General features: G+C 45.3%; 2 protein-coding genes across 7 annotated transcripts in view; one reads left to right on the top strand and one right to left on the bottom strand.

The window, feature by feature from the left end:
• LOC142304143 (DNA-directed DNA/RNA polymerase mu-like) overlaps positions 1 to 16,580 on the top strand; it is a 144,182-nt gene that overhangs the window by 114,018 nt on the left and 13,584 nt on the right. Inside the window, exon 15 of one of the 6 annotated variants that reach the window (XM_075346221.1) lies at positions 13,882 to 14,742. The exons of 4 other annotated variants lie outside the window; for them this stretch is intronic. The gene's annotated coding sequence lies outside the window, so the exon portion shown is untranslated. Of the gene's footprint in view, positions 1 to 808; positions 1,278 to 13,881; positions 14,743 to 16,580 lie in introns of those variants that run through there. One more of the 6 variants, XM_075346224.1, reaches the window with a different exon arrangement.
• H2AZ2 (H2A.Z variant histone 2) overlaps positions 1 to 16,580 on the bottom strand; it is a 29,949-nt gene that overhangs the window by 5,885 nt on the left and 7,484 nt on the right. The gene's annotated exons all lie outside the window — the stretch shown is intronic.

Genomic DNA, 16,580 nt, shown 5'->3' with positions numbered 1-16,580 from the left:
GAAATGTGAACTTAGCCTTAGGCTAAGTTCACACTTCAGTTGTTTTGCATCAGTCACAATCCGTAGCCTTGAGGAATTACGGAATCCTGCAAAATATTTTGCAGGAATCCAGTATTTCCCCATAGACTTCTATTAGTGACGGATTGCGACTGATGACCCTGCGTTGCATCCGCTGCGTCGCGGTCCGTCGTTTTTGACCGCCGAGCCGGGAGCAATGCAGAATGTAACGTTTTTCGGGCCGTCAAAATAAACGCGCCCCGCAGGAATCCGTTGCCATCCGTCAAGCTTGTAATGTATGTCTATGGTGCTGGATTCCGTCGTAATCCGTCTTACGACGGAATCCAGCGCAGGATTCCGTCATGCTCTACTGAGCATGCCCAGTATGTTTGGCACACCCCCTGGGCTGTCCCAAACACAAACGGATCATGAGCGATCTGTCAAAAAACGGACGCATAACGGATGTAACGGACGCAACGGATCAGTTTTTTCACAGGATTCCTGTGAAAGGAATCCTATAAAAAACACATCCGTTGAATCAGTTGACATCTTGAAAACGACTGATCCGTTGCTGACGGACTTGACGGATTTAAAACAACTGAAGTGTGAACTTAGCCTTATCTGTTGGGGAGGGCACTGGACCTGCTTTGCTGTATGTACAGTATAACCAGTTTTAGGTTATGTGCACACTGTTTTTTGATGCAGTTTGTAGTGCAATTGTCACAAAACTGCATGCAAAGCCTTATGTCAGCAAAGTCGGTGATAATCCTGAAGTGTTGTGCACATGATGCTTTTTTTTTTTTTCTTGCAGATTTGATGCAGAAATCTGAAGCATGTCAATTCTTTCAGCTTTTTTCTACCCCACAATGCATGGAAAAAACGCATGGTATTTTTTTTTCTGCCAAGAGATGCAGATTTGGTGGACATTTCTGCAACTAAATACTCAGTGTGCGCATGTAGCCTTAAAGTGGAGGGAAAAAAAAAAGTTTTAGCTCTTCCAGCCAGGCAGATAACTGCAGGACCAGCACTTAACTATGGAAATTGTATTACAGTGGAACCTCTGTTTCCTAGTAACTTGGTGTGCGAGTATTTCGCTATACGAGCAAAGCTTGCTGTAAATTTTGTAACTCAGTTTACGAGCAATGCTTTGCTGTACGAGCAAATACTCACCGCTCACACTTCCGGTTCCGTACTTTCACCGCGCTCTGACCCGCTCTTGCAGTCCGCACCAACACGCACACAAACATACATTATGCTCACCTTACCTTCTGTTCCATCGCCGGCCTCCTGGTTCTTTTAGTTCGCCAGTACAGGATGTGTATCGGGTAACCATCACGACGATGGAAGAATATCCGCTATCAGCCGCTTCTCAAAGGCAGCGAGCTGGCCAGTCAGAGGCAAGCGGCTCATACCTTTTGACGTCCGCGCTCTGGCAGTGGAAGCGCCGGCATCTGTCGCAATGGTTACCCGATACACATCCTGTACCGGCAAACTACAAGAACCATGAGGCCGGTGAGGGAACGGAAGGTAAGGAGAGCATAATGTGTGTGTGTGCCTGTTTGTGCATGTGTGGAATGGCACAATAGGGGACCAGGATGGGACATTGAACAAGTTGTGGAACGAATTGTCTGAGCTTGCATTATTTCCTATGGGACATTTTGCTTTGCTAGAAGAGTAACTTGGGTAACAAGCACAGTCCCAGAACGGATTGTTCTCATAAAGGTTCCACTGTATTCTATAAACCATACACCACTCCTGGGGATTTTCTGGTTGTTTACACAATCTTATCTGTCATTATTCTGGAGTTGACCGGTGGTAAATATCATCTGTTTTATTATTGTATTTTCACTCTTTTGAAGAAAAAAAAAAAAGTTTGGTCTGAAAAATTATAGAAAATTTTGCTAAAATTCTGGCAGAACTGAGCTTGAAAAATAAAGTGCTAAATAGAGATGAGCGGACCCATGGAAGTGCGGGTTCATCCGGACTTAAAGTTCAGGACCCGGACTTGACCTGAACTCCAATTGAAGTCACTGATTGGGCAGTTCGGGTCTCCGCCCACATGTTGCTGGCCATAAACAGATCACTTCTGAAGGTGGGATTATAATATTTTTTTGTACACACTACATCGAATAACGCTGATTTTTACCCCCAGTGAAAGCCCAGTGCCGGCCGCTTGCAGTCTCTGAATGGCTGAGCACCGAGCGTATGCAAGCACATCAACGATCGCTCAAGTGGTCCACGTACATAAAGCATTCGAAGTCTGATTTTAATTTTTTTTTTTTCGGGTGGGGAGGAAAAGTCTGTTCGGTACGAACATTTAAAGTTCAGGTACGCTCATTTCTAGTCCTAAATATACAGGTGAAGTCTTCTTCATTGCACTTTTTCAATGGGGACAAAGACCCTGGGCAGTGTGCCCACGAGAAATGGTGAAAACATTGGTTATAAAACTTCAATCGTGTTCTGCAGCTAATCTAGAGGTGGCATTTTCTGAATTTCTGTGGCTGATATTTGCAGACATTGTGGTTGATGGTGGTGTCCACTTATTCTGACCCGTATAATAGGGCGTATTGTGTGTAATTATATACTGTAGTGATGATTTTTACACTTTCGCATTCCTAATATTTTTTGGGATGTTCGGTTCTAAATCAAGCTCGGTGATGGAGGACACTTGGTGCAGAACAGACGCATCCACTGTGGCTCACTGCAGGCCGTGGATTCTCTCTGCTATCCTTTGATATTTGCTCTGACCCTCAGGCCCCAATACACAGGGGATCAGTTTTGTATAAAGCTTCCATTTTCCCCACATTTGGACAGTTTTTATTTAGTGATGTTTGAACAAACAAAAAAAAAACCAAAACTGCAGTTTAAACGATTAATGACCTTTTTAGTGTTGTTTTTACTACCATTGTGTGCAAAAGGTTTCCCTGCAGTGGGGATGGTGCATGCATGATGCTGCTTCATTCATAGGCCTCTGCCCGGGCTGAAATTGCAGTGGTGTACCCATTTTCTATATAGAAATGGAGCAGTGATGCACAAAAGGACCACTGCTCTGCTGAATGTTTCCATGCTGCAGGCAATCCGGGGCAACGGCAGGGACAGTAAGGGATGTATAAAGCTGGCTGAGGAGCTGGACCTGCGTCATACCAGGCAGACACACTACAGTGACTGGAGCTTTCTCTGATTGCTGTAGTTTAACAACTCTAAAGTGACCATTGATCTGACAGCAAGATTTCATTTCAGTGCTCGTGTTCACCACAGGGAGCTGATGGGTTAGCATGGCATTCGGGAGTTTGCAGAAGGGCCCCATAAGTGCTAGCTTGGTCCTCAGCCTCACTCCACAGAGCTGCGATGTTACGAATCGCCCGAATGCTCACAACTTCAAGTCCCCTAAGGGACTAAAAAAATAATACATTTTGTTACATACTGTATATAAATTCAAAATACCCCCCCCATAAATACACTATGGAAGGAAAAAGAAAAGTTACGGGTGTCCGAAAAAGGTGATTTTATTAATTTTTTTTCAAAACTTTCACAATTATTTCACCACTTAACCAAACATTTTTCTTTGTTATTTATCACTACTGTAATTGTGCTGACCTGCAGATTCATATTGGCAGGTCATACAGTATATATCGGACAATAACGCAGTTATAACAGTTCTTTCACACTTGGAATTTTATTTTTCCATTTTGCAGTAAATTATGATAGAATGAACAGTGTCTGTCACAGCTACAACCGCAAAAAAACAAAGCCATCACATAAATGGAAAAATAAAACCCTTATGCCTCTTGCAAGAAACAGTTAAAACAAAATATTCCTGGGATGTGGTTAATGGCACTATTCCTCCACCACTGTCACAAAAATTAAACCACAAATGTCTGGATCCACACGTGATGTTGGGTTACGTAGCTGACGTTTTTTTAGTATTCGGTGAACTGGTGACTTTTCTTTTGAAGTTCTCGCGTAACAATATGGGGCCAGTCCATGACTAGCAAGGTGTATCTGAAATCTACGCAAAAGATGGACTTTTTTTTTTTTTTGTTTGTACACTGCCTGAAATCTGATTTCTGCTGCAGATTTGCGTGTGGGTACCTCACACACCACCTTTTTTTTTTCTAATTAATGGGAGAGTAGGATCCACTTTGATTTTGGAACATAATCTGCATATTTCATTTATGTGATTAGACCCTAAATGAGTGCATTCTCCTTTATTAAAAGCAGGGGAGCGGAAATATTTTTAGTATCTGTGACAAACAGCAGTCCTGAGTTTACGACTGAAGGTAGGAGCCCCAGAGCAACGTTTCAACATCTTAGGGGTATATTTTTCTTTTCCCTTTTCTTCTTGGAGCTCTTATCTAGTGAAAGTAAGAAGATCTTATTAGATGGGTTCTGTAGTTTAACATATTAATGACATCTGCCACACGTGTGAGTGTATGTTGCAGGTTGAAGGGGTGAGCTTGCCCCATACTCTGCAAAAAAGGTATATGTTACAGCCTGGACCTGCCACTAACAATCGCTAGTAGCAAAAAGTACTGCCCCTAATTGTTAACCTGTTACATGCCATTGACAGTGGCATTTAACATGTGGCATCACGTGATCATGGGGTGCCGATAAGATTGCTATGACAGCTGAGGGTCTGCTGAAGACCTCTGGGCTTCTCATTAAGAAGTGCTTATCTGCCTGTGGCAGGGATTAATAATCTATATATATAATTGCCTTATTCTGTCTGTCTGTCTGTCTGTCATGCTCCGAAATTGTGTCCTTACGGTGACACAAAGCTGATTGGCCGCTGGGCTCGCCATGGCCCCGCCCCCCCACACGGATTGGCCTCTCGCCCCGGCTCTCTGCAGGCCCCGCCCCCCTCACGCAATGCACGCTCGCTCTGGCCCAACTGACACAGAGCTCCGATTCCCAGGTGAGTACACACACACACATCAGATCACACTCACTCTCACACTCACTCTCACCTCACACATCACAACATCCTGGGATATCGCTTGCTTCTACACCGGCTCCGTCAGGATCCCAGCAGCGCCAGACATAACCTTGCGATGCTGGGATCTTGACGGAGGCCGTGAAAGCTGGTAACCATTATACACATCGGGTAACTAAGGTCCCTTAGTTACCCGATGTGTATCATAGTTACGAGTGTACACCAGCTCCCACTCACTCTCACACACACCTCACACACACATCACATCGCATCCACACATCAAGGTCCTGCAGCGGCGGAAAATACACACACGCACACACATAACAGCACACACAGACACACACACAAATCAGATCACACTCACTCTCACACTCACATCGCATCCACATACTCACAACATCCTGGGATATCGCTTGCTTCTCGGCCTCGATACTGTGCTGTGAGCTTCCAGGACCTGCCGGAGGATCACATGGCCAGAAGCATGTGGTATCCCGGATGTTGTGAGTATGAGCGCGTATGTGCAATATCGTCAGTGTGTGTGTGTGTGAGTGTATGCGATCGGGTGTGTGTGAGTGTGTGTGAGTGTATGCGATCGGATCTGTGAGTGTCGGCAAAGGAGCATGGCGTGCTGGAGGAGGCTGGGAGGAGAGAGGCTGATCCTGGGGAAGGCTGGGATGGGTAGGCTGATGCTGGGGACAGAGAGGCTGATGCTGGAGACAGAGAGGCTGATGCTGGAGACAGAGAGGCTGATGCTGGAGACAGAGAGGCTGATGCTGGAGACAGAGAGGCTGATGCTGGAGACAGAGAGAGGCTGGAGACAGAGAGGCTGATGCTGGAGACAGAGAGGCTGATGCTGGAGACAGAGAGGCTGATGCTGGGGACAGAGAGGCTGATGCTGGGGACAGAGAGGCTGATGCTGGGGACAGAGAGGCTGATGCTGGGGACAGAGAGGCTGATGCTGGGGACAGAGAGGCTGATGCTGGGGACAGAGAGGCTGATGCTGGGGACAGAGAGGCTGATGCTGGGGACAGAGAGGCTGATGCTGGGGACAGAGAGGCTGATGCTGGGGGGAGAGAGACTGATGCTGGGGGGAGAGAGGCTGATGCTGCGGGTAGAGAGGCTGATGCTGGCGCAGCATGGCGGATGGAGCACGTTTGGGAGTGCGCAGCATGGCGGATGGAGCACGTTTGGGAGTGCGCAGCATGGCGGATGGAGCACGTTTGGGAGTGCGCAGCATGGCGATTGGACCACGTTTGGGAGTGCGCAGCATGGCGGATGGAGCACGTTTGGGAGTGCGCAGCATGGGGGATGCAGCACGATGGGGAGTGCGGAGTATGGCGGATGGAGCACGTTTGGGAGTGCGCAGCATGGCGGATGGACCACGTTTGGGAGTGCGCAGCATGGCGGATGGAGCACGATGGGGGGTGCGCAGCATGGGAGATGGAGCACGATGGGGGGTGCGCAGCATAGGGGATGGAGCACGATGGGGAGTGCGCTGCATGGGGGATGGAGCACGATAGGGAGTGCGGAGTATGGCGGATGGAGCACGTTTGGGAGTGCGCAGCATGGCGGATGGAGCACGTTTGGGAGTGCGCAGCATGGCGGATGGAGCACGTTTGGGAGTGCGCAGCATGGCGGATGGAGCACGTTTGGGAGTGCGCAGCATGGCGGATGGAGCACGTTTGGGAGTGCGCAGCATGGCGGATGGAGCACGTTTGGGAGTGCGCAGCATGGCGGATGGAGCACGTTTGGGAGTGCGCAGCATGGGAGATGGCGCACGATGGGGAGTGCGCAGCATGGCGGATGGAGCACGATGGGGAGTGCGCAGCATGGCGGATGGAGCACGTTGGGGAGTGCGCAGCATGGCGGATGGAGCACGTTTGGGAGTGCGCAGCATGGGAGATGGAGCACGTTTGGGAGTGCGCAGCATGGGGGATGGAGCACGATAGGGAGTGCGCAGCATGGCGGATGGAGCACGTTTGGGAGTGCGCAGCATGGCGGATGGAGCACGTTTGGGAGTGCGCAGCATGGCGGATGGAGCACGTTTGGGAGTGCGCAGCATGGCGGATGGAGCACGTTTGGGAGTGCGCAGCATGGCGGATGGAGCACGTTTGGGAGTGCGCAGCATGGGAGATGGAGCACGATGGGGGGTGCGCAGCATAGGGGATGGAGCACGATGGGGAGTGCGCTGCATGGGGGATGGAGCACGATGGGGAGTGCGGAGTATGGCGGATGGAGCACGTTTGGGAGTGCGCAGCATGGCGGATGGAGCACGTTTGGGAGTGCGCAGCATGGGAGATGGAGCACGATGGGGAGTGCGCAGCATGGCGGATGGAGCACGTTTGGGAGTGCGCAGCATGGGGGATGGAGCACGATAGGGAGTGCGCAGCATGGCGGATGGAGCACGTTTGGGAGTGCGCAGCATGGCGGATGGAGCACGTTTGGGAGTGCGCAGCATGGCGGATGGAGCACGTTTGGGAGTGCGCAGGATGGGAGATGGAGCACGATGGGGGGTGCGCAGCATAGGGGATGGAGCACGATGGGGAGTGCGCTGCATGGGGGATGGAGCACGATGGGAAGTGCACACCTCCCCCCAACACACACACACACACACACACGCACGCGCGCGCGCACTGCACAACACACACACACTGGGAACCACAAACAACTGCCCTACACAGACACCCACACACACAGACAACGCTGCACACACAAATATACGCACATACCGCACAACACACACATTGCACAAAACATACCTCCCCCCAAAACACACCACACACACACAAACCGCGCAACACACACACAACGCTACAGACACACAGCGCTCCACAAACAACGCAACACACAAACAACACCGCTCTCACCCCCCGCCACACCCAGACAACATCCAGAACATGTACAGCGCCCTACACAAACACTTGGTAACTACACACAACAACATATATATATATATATATATATATATATATATATATATATATATATATATATATATATATATATATATATATATATATATATATATATATATATATATATATATATATATATATATATATATATATATATATATATATATATATATATATATATATATATATATATATATATATATATATATATATATATAACAAAAATCATACATGAACTACACAATACGTAAATTCTAGAATACCCGATGCGTAGAATCGGGCCACCTTCTAGTTAATAATAATTGTATTCATTTATATAGCGCTATTAATTCCACAGCGCTTTACATACATTGGCAACACTGTCCCCATTGAGGCTTAGAATCTAAAGTCCCTATCTGTATGTCTTTGGAGTGTGGGAGGAAACCCACGCAAACACGGGGAGAACATACAAACTCCTTGCATATGGTGTCCTTGGTAGGATTTGAACCCAGGACCCCAGCACTGCAAGACTGCAGTGCTAACCACTGAGCCACCGTGCCGCCCACATTCAGAGGAGACTGATTTTTACTATAAACAGCAATACTTTAGTATTGCTATACATGGCATGAGCGATTTAAGACGACTGCAGGTTGACTTACTCTAAATGGGAATAACAAATACAGTGAAACCTTCAAGTAAAGTTAAACTTATGAAATGTAAAAAAAAAAGTTAATCACTTCCCCCCCCCCCCTCCAATTAAACAAATAATAAAAATATACATGTGGTATTGCCATGTTTAGAAGAGTCTGATTTATCAAGCTAAAATAACTAACCTGATTATTAAACACCAAAAACAGAAACTAATTCAAGAATGCCAAAATTACATTTTATTTTTGTGTGTGGATGCAATACCACATAAAACTGCTGTACCAAGAGATCAAAATGTCATATCTATCCCAAAATAGTACTGATAAAAACGTCATCTTGCCCCGCAAAATAAAAGCCCTTATACTGCGCTATCAACCGAAAAATGAAAACGATACACGTATTGGAAAATGGAGACCAACCCCAATTTTTTGTTTAGAAACCCTCAGGTTTTTTTTTTGTACCACTATAATAACAATAAACTGGACATGTTTGGCATTGCTGGAATCTCTGGTCACTTTTACCACTTATTGCACTTCGTCAAGACAATTTATAAAAATCTGTCAATTGTGTTTTTGTTTTATTTTTTTTAATACAATTCCACCGCACTTGGGATTTTTTTTCCATTTTTTTAATACATTATCTGGTAAAATGAATAGTGTCATTCTCAAGTCCAACTTTTCCCGCAAAAAAAAAAAAACTGTCATTACATGTCTCACACTGGTGACTCCTCCTTTTATTTATAATCTCTGGAGGCAGTTCTCAGGCAGATCAGTGTCTGGCCCACAACCGCTCCCTTACATATTGAGAAATGTGGATTTCTCTTCGAATAAGACATCGGATTGTAGATATCAAGTTATTATTTTATTCACCTTTCTATGACCTGTGTGCCTATATAGACTGCTTAGAATGGATGATCCTGCTGATTAGATGCCTTTTGAAATTACTTGTTACAGTCATTGTTAAAATGTAGTCACTGACCAACAAAGCCTGTACTGGGGGGATGAATACACGTTTTCTCACTATCTGACATGATATCCGAATAATCCTTTCCCGTTTTAGGTCAATTAAGAACCAAAACTATTTACATTTGCCAAACACCAGAATAATGAGAGAGAGAGAGGATGGTTTAAGGCATTTTTATTACTTTCTGCAAAGTCAAAAGTTTACATACACTATGAATACTATGCCTTTAAACAATATGGGACAGCCTGTATGATATGTCTTTGGAAGCTTCTGATGGGTTTATTGGCAACATCTGAGGTAATTATAGGCACACCTGAAACACACAGCTTTTTTGTGTAGCATCATGGGAAAGTCAATAGAAATTAGCCAAGATCTCTGGAAGAGAATTGTGGACTTACACAAGTCTGGTTCATCCTCGGGTGCAATTTCCAGATAACTGAAGGTGCCTCGTTCATCTGTACAAACAATTATATGCACGTACAAACAAGATGGGAATGTGCAGCCATCATACCACTCAGGAACGAGATGGGTTCTAAACGTGCTTTGATCAGACATGTGCATATTAAACCAAGAACAAAAGCAAAAGACCTTAGGAAGATGCTGCCGGAAGCTGGTTTGTGTCATTGTATCAACATGGGCTGACAGGCCACTCTGCCAGGAAGAAGCCATTACTCAAAAAGAAACAAGAAAAGGCAGATTAATGTTTGCAACTGCACACAGGTACAAATACTTTAATTTTTGGCGACATCCTGTGATCTGACAAATCTAAAATTGAACTGTTTGGCCATAAAGACCATCGTTACATTTGGAGGAAAGAGGGAGAAGCTTTGAAGCCCAAGAACACCATCCCAACTGCGAAACATGGGGGTGGCAGCATCATGTTGTGGGGTTCTTTTGCTGCAGGAGGGACTGATGCACTTCACAAAATAAATGGCATCATGAGGAAAGAAGATTGTGGCAATACTGAAGCAACATCTCAAGACATCAGCCAGGAACTTAAAGCTTAGGTGTAAATGAGTCTTCCATTACTGGTTACAAAGTGGCTAAAGGATAACAAAGTCAATGTTTGGCGTGGCCATCACAAAGCCCTGATCTCAATCCTATTTAAAATTTATGGGCAAAGCTAAAAAGGTGGGTGCAAGCAAGACAACCTCAAAACATGGCTCAGTTACACCAGTTCTGTCAGGTAGGAATCTGGGCCCATTCCTCCTATTAAGAGAAGCTTGTGGATGGAGATCCAAAACGTTTGACTCGAGTCATACAGTTTAAAGGGAACCTATCACTAAATTTGGGCTCTATAAGCTGCGGCCACCACCACTGGGCTCTTGTATATCTTTTTATCTACGTCATACACACGTACCAGCATTGAGGTCTTGCACAGGCGTACTACAATACTTTGATCTGCCCTGAGCAGGACAGATCAATTGCGCCTGTGCAGGACGTCAATGCCGGCGCGTGTGTATGATGTAGACACGTCATGCACCGCGGGTTCAGAATAAGGAAGACCAAGATGGCTGAAAGGGAGGCGCCAATACCGGAGAACGGCGCCACCCATCCGACTGTTGTGCACCGGAGCGACCTTCTAGGTGAGTATTATAAAGTGTTGTTTTTTGTTATGTTCTACACAGCGGCCTGGGCTCTTATATACAGCATGTTAGAATACTGTATATAAGAACCCGGTGGTGGTGGCTGCAGCTTATAGACTGATAAAGTAGTGACCGGTTCCCTTTTTAAGGGCAATGGTACCAAATACTAATGAATGGATGTAAACTTTTGACCTTGCAGAAAGTAATTAAAATGCCTTAAAACATTCTCTCTCATTATTCTGGCATTTGGCAAATATAGATAATTTTGGTTCCTAATTGCCCTAAAACAGGAGGTTTATTCTGATTTCATGTCAGATAGTGAGAAACACATGCAGATGTGTCTTTTTTAGTGTATGTAAACTTGTGCTTTCAACTGAATATGTAAATTATCCCCTCTCCCCATCATTGTGGTGAGTATACTGCACTACACATACTATGAAATACTAATGTCTAGAAATGAAATTAGAATATCGCTTTAGCTTTTAAAAACAGACAAAAAAAACCCCCACTAATAATCCTGGAACTGCTCAATCTTAATGACTTTGTACTATATAAGGCCTCATTCAGTCATTCCTGAATCCTATGTTTATCCGTCATTGTCACAGAACACGTACTTGGTATAGATTGGGGCTGTTCGTATGTCCTTGTTTTTTGCTAATCGACTGGTCTGTAAAAGATAATGCAGATATGTTCATTTTTGATGAAAATTACCTGTAAATTTTATGAAAATCCCAGAGCGCACAGATGTCAGCAGTATGCTGTTCTTAATTAATATTACGATGCACTTGGTCAGTTTGTAGGTTTTTGGTATTTATTTTTCCATATGTGAAAATACTAATGAAACAAAGATGGTAAAAAATGACAAACAGAAGAAAATCTGGTTCAGAAACTAATGACCAACAGTCCGTGAATTTAGGTGCAAGAAAATAATGCTCATCTGAACGAGGCCCCATAAGTAAAATGTAGTGGGTTATGCACTATCAGTGCTCGTTCAGTCGCCCTTACAAATTGGTCTGAGATTGTACAGCAATGCCCACAGTGGACATGGGTCTCAACTCAATTGTGAGAGCCTCATAGAAATATATGAAGCTGTTGCGGTTGGGTCAATCCGTGCATTGCTGTCTGATCTCAGACCGATTTCTTCGGACTGCTTAATGAGCCCTTAAAGGGAATCTGTCACCAGGTTGTTGCTACGCCATCTGAGAGCTGGGTACAAATATAGGTGCAGAGACTGATTCCAGCTATGTCACTTGTTTCCTGTCATTTTTATAAAATCAAGGTTTCCTCTGCAGCAGATCTACGGTAGCAATTATTTCACTGTGGACTGCTATAACACCGCCAACACCACTGATTGGTAGACATCTGTCCATATACAGTGTACATCGAAAGCTGCAATCAGTATCGAGCTCATTAATATGCTGGACTACCTGGCAGCACACCAAGTAGTCCTTCAATGATAATTTACTGCTGCTTAAGCAGTGATTTAATTAAAACTACACTAAGCAGCCCAGTGAGTGATACATGGTTGGAATCAGGATCTCTTTTTCTGCATTATACTGCCAACAGATTAGGTAGTAAAAACCTGGTGACAGATTGCCTTTAAAGGGAACCTATCACCAGATTTGGCGACTGTAAGTTGTGGCCACCACCAGTGAGCTCTTATATACAGCATTCCAGAATACTGTGTATAATAACCTAGGCCGAGCTGTGTAACGTAAAATCACTTTTATAATGCTTACAGTGCGCGGTCCGTTCTAATGGGTGTCACTGCTGTCCAGTCCGACGCCTCCTCTCTGTTGCGGTTCGCTGTCCTTCTTCTGAGGCCCGTGTGCATGACGCATCTTACGTCATCCACACAAGCAAACCTTGCGGTCCTGCGCAGGCATATTTACAAGTACTGTAATGTGCAGGCGCAAAGAAAGGTTAAAGATCTGAGCAGGGCAGATCAACGTGCACCTCCGCCGGACTGCAATGCCAGCTTGTGTGGATGACTTGGCATACGTCATGCACAAGGGGCCTCAGAAGGACAGCGATCACAGCGGAGAGGAGGCGCAGGACCGGAAAGCAGCGACACCTATCGGACCAGCCCGCAGCCTAGGTGAGTATTATAAAAATCACTTTTTATGTTATACAGCGCGGTCTGGGCTCTTATATACAGCATTCCAGAATGCAGTATATAAGGGCTCAGTGGTGGTGGCCGCAGCTTATAGGGGCCCAAATCTGGTGACAGGTTCCCTTTTAAGGTAATATTCTCAGTCAGAAAAGTGTTACTATTAAAGGGATTGTTACCTTTAAAGACCATTTCTTACCAGGCTATAGTTAGTTAAAACATAAATTGCACTGCAGTCACCTTCCCCTAAATCCACCAGTGAATCTCTACAAATGCTCCCAATGGCTGGCATTGGCTGTGTGTACTGATGTCACGTTGTCAGCTGATCAGTGAGCTTGTTGGCTCTGACGGGAACCTTCCATTTACTCTGGCGGAGCCGTTGATCATGTGACGTCCATGTCAGAGACAGCCCGAAACAGCGGAGCCTCGTCGAGGACTCATACAGGGGTTGTGCAGTGCCGTTTGTTAGGGTTTAAAATCCTGAATCCGGGCACCAACATCATCCGACTGATACATGAACCCTTTTTGTAACAGTCTGAGCCACCCACAATCACACTGGAAAGTGGTCTCAAACTGAAAACCAGTCTGGGACTTCTGCTCTGGGTATTTGGGTGGTTTCGGTACATAATGGGAAATATTTCCCAGTATGGCCTCAGTCAGGAAGCTTATTTCTCAGGCACTTGCTCTGTGTTTGTTTCTAATACACATGAGTCTATTCACATTTCTATGTATTTGTTTTTTTTTTTGCAGAAATCCGTTTTTGATCTGAAGCAATTTTATTCATTAAATGGTTTTAATTTTGTATATTTGCAATTTTCTTAATAAATGTATTTTACTAGATTTGTGTATTAATCACGAGTGACTTTCTTTGTGTTGCATTTATAAGGCTAGTTTCACACTTGCGTTGTGTGACTGATGTAACGGATGCGTTGCATATAGTGGCACAACTGATGCGACGGATCCTACAAAAAAACGGAATCCGCTGTACCTTTACCAGCAATTTACGCAACTGAGCATGCGCAGTTGTGTAAAGATGGATCCGTCAAAGGAATCCGTCAAATGACTGATTTCGCCACCATAGGCTTCCATTATAAAAATGACAGATGCCGACTAAATCCAGCACATCGCGTTTTTTTGACGCTCTGGGAAGCGCAGAAAAAGACGCTACATGCTGCGTTCTTTCCGCCCCGCGGATGCAACGCAGGACCATCAGTCGCAATGCGTCGTCCATACAAGTCTATGGGAAGCAGCAGACTCAGTTAACGGATTCCGCTGTTTTCCAAAACGGCGGATTGCGACTGAAGGAAAAAAACGCAAGTGTGAAAGTACCCTAACCTGAATCACTTTACAATGCAGTAAATGGATTTGTGAAATCACACAGAGGCCAATGGGATGTAGTCTTGAGTGTTGCATGGTTTATAGTATAATGCATAAAATACACTTAGAAATTGTTTTTCATATGGAAATGGGTGAAAGTTGGTCTGAGCAAATATCTGAACGAGACCTAAGTCACACGGTCATAAAAGAAATATTTCACTTATTGTTGAGACCAGTGGCTTTCAAGTCATTTCTGATAACCTGTGAACCTCTAAGCAGATTTAAAGGAAACCTGTCAGCAGATTTGGGGCCTATAAGCTGCGGCCACCACCAGTGGGCTCTTATATACAGCATGTTAGAATGCTGTATATAAGAGCCCCGGCCGCTGTGTAGAACGTATAAATCGCTTTATAATACTCACCTAAACGGTCGCTGCAGTGGAGCTGGGTCATATGGGTGTCTCTGGTGCCGGCGCCTCTTCATTCGGCCATCTTCGTCCTCTTTCTGAAGCCTGTCTGCATGATGTGTCCTACGTCATACACACTTGCCGGTCCCGCGCAGGTGCACTACAATACTTTGATCTGCCCTGCTCAGGACAGATCAAAGTGCGCCTGCTCAGGACCTCAATGCTGGCGAGTGAGGATGACGTAGGACGTGTCATGCACCCCGACGTCAGAGGAAGGACGACAAAGATGGCTGAAAGAGGCACCAGTACTAGAGACACCCATATGACCCAACTCCACCGCAGCGACAGTTTACCTAGGTATTATAAAGTGATTTTTACGTTCTACACAGCGGCCTAGGCTCTTATATACATCATTCTAACATGCTGTATATAAGAGCCCACTGGTGGTGGCAGCAGCTTATAGGCCCCAAATCTGGTGACAAAGTTTTTTCCTTTAGCAGGCTATAGATGATAGGTCGCAGTAATGTATATGACTGTATTTTTGGGCTGTTTGATGTCCTTGCAAAAGAGAAAAAGGAAAAAAAAAAAACAACTCTGACCAATGTTATCCAATTGGTCTGTGCAAAGGAGTTTTTAATTATACATTGACTAAATGGAAGATAACAGAATGGCGGCGTGCACTGGCTTATGTATTTCGGATGAGATTTTTGCTTATTCAAGTCTACATATGTGCAGAAAAAAAGAAATCTGATCCCATATGGATTTTCAGTATGGTGTGATGTTTAGTCTTGTAATTATTCTTAACTGTACAAAAATGGAACAGAATAAATATTTTTTTCTGAATGAAATTAGGACACAAATTTTTTCCACCGCACTTATGTGATCTTAACCTTCCAGTGCTTGTTCATGTTATAAGTCATCATAGAAGATTGCGGCAGAGAGCGGGGCACTGTGTGGCATGCATGTATACAGAAATATGGGTGGTCTGTATATCCCTTGCTCTAAGCAGAACATGGGGAAGAGGGCATGTATACAATAAGAAGGGAATTTTGTTACTTACCGTAAATTCCTTTTCTTCTAGCTCTTATTGGGAGACCCAGACGATTGGGGTATAGCTACTGCCCTCTGGAGGCCACACAAAGCACTACATTAAAAGTGCAAGGCCCCTCCCCCTCTGGCTATACCCCCCCGTGGTATCACGGGTTCTCCAGTTTTAGTGCCAAAGCAAGAAGGAGGAAGCCAATAACTGGTTTAAACAAATTAACTCCGAATAACATCGGAGAACTGAAAAACCGTTCAACATGAACAACATGTGTACCCGCAAACAACAAAAAACATCCCGAAGGACAACAGGGCGGGTGCTGGGTCTCCCAATAAGAGCTAGAAGAAAAGGAATTTACGGTAAGTAACAAAATTCCCTTCTTCTTCAGCGCTCTATTGGGAGACCCAGACGATTGGGACGTCCAAAAGCTGTCCCTGGGTGGGTAAATAAATACCTCATGTTAGAGCTGCAAAACAGCCCTCCCCTACGGGGGTGTCACTGCCGCCTGCAGGACTCTTCTACCTAAGCTGGCATCCGCCGAAGCATAGGTATGCACCTGATAATGCTTGGTGAAAGTGTGCAGACTGGACCAGGTAGCTGCCTGGCACACCTGTTGAGCCGAAGCCTGGTGACGTAATGCCCAGGACGCACCCACGGCTCTGGTTGAGTGGGCTTTTAGCCCTG

Source organism: Anomaloglossus baeobatrachus, chromosome 4, assembly GCF_048569485.1.
Source record: "Anomaloglossus baeobatrachus isolate aAnoBae1 chromosome 4, aAnoBae1.hap1, whole genome shotgun sequence".
In the NCBI taxonomy this organism is placed as follows: Eukaryota; Metazoa; Chordata; class Amphibia; order Anura; family Aromobatidae; genus Anomaloglossus; species Anomaloglossus baeobatrachus.
This window is presented reverse-complemented; position numbering and strand designations above follow the sequence as displayed.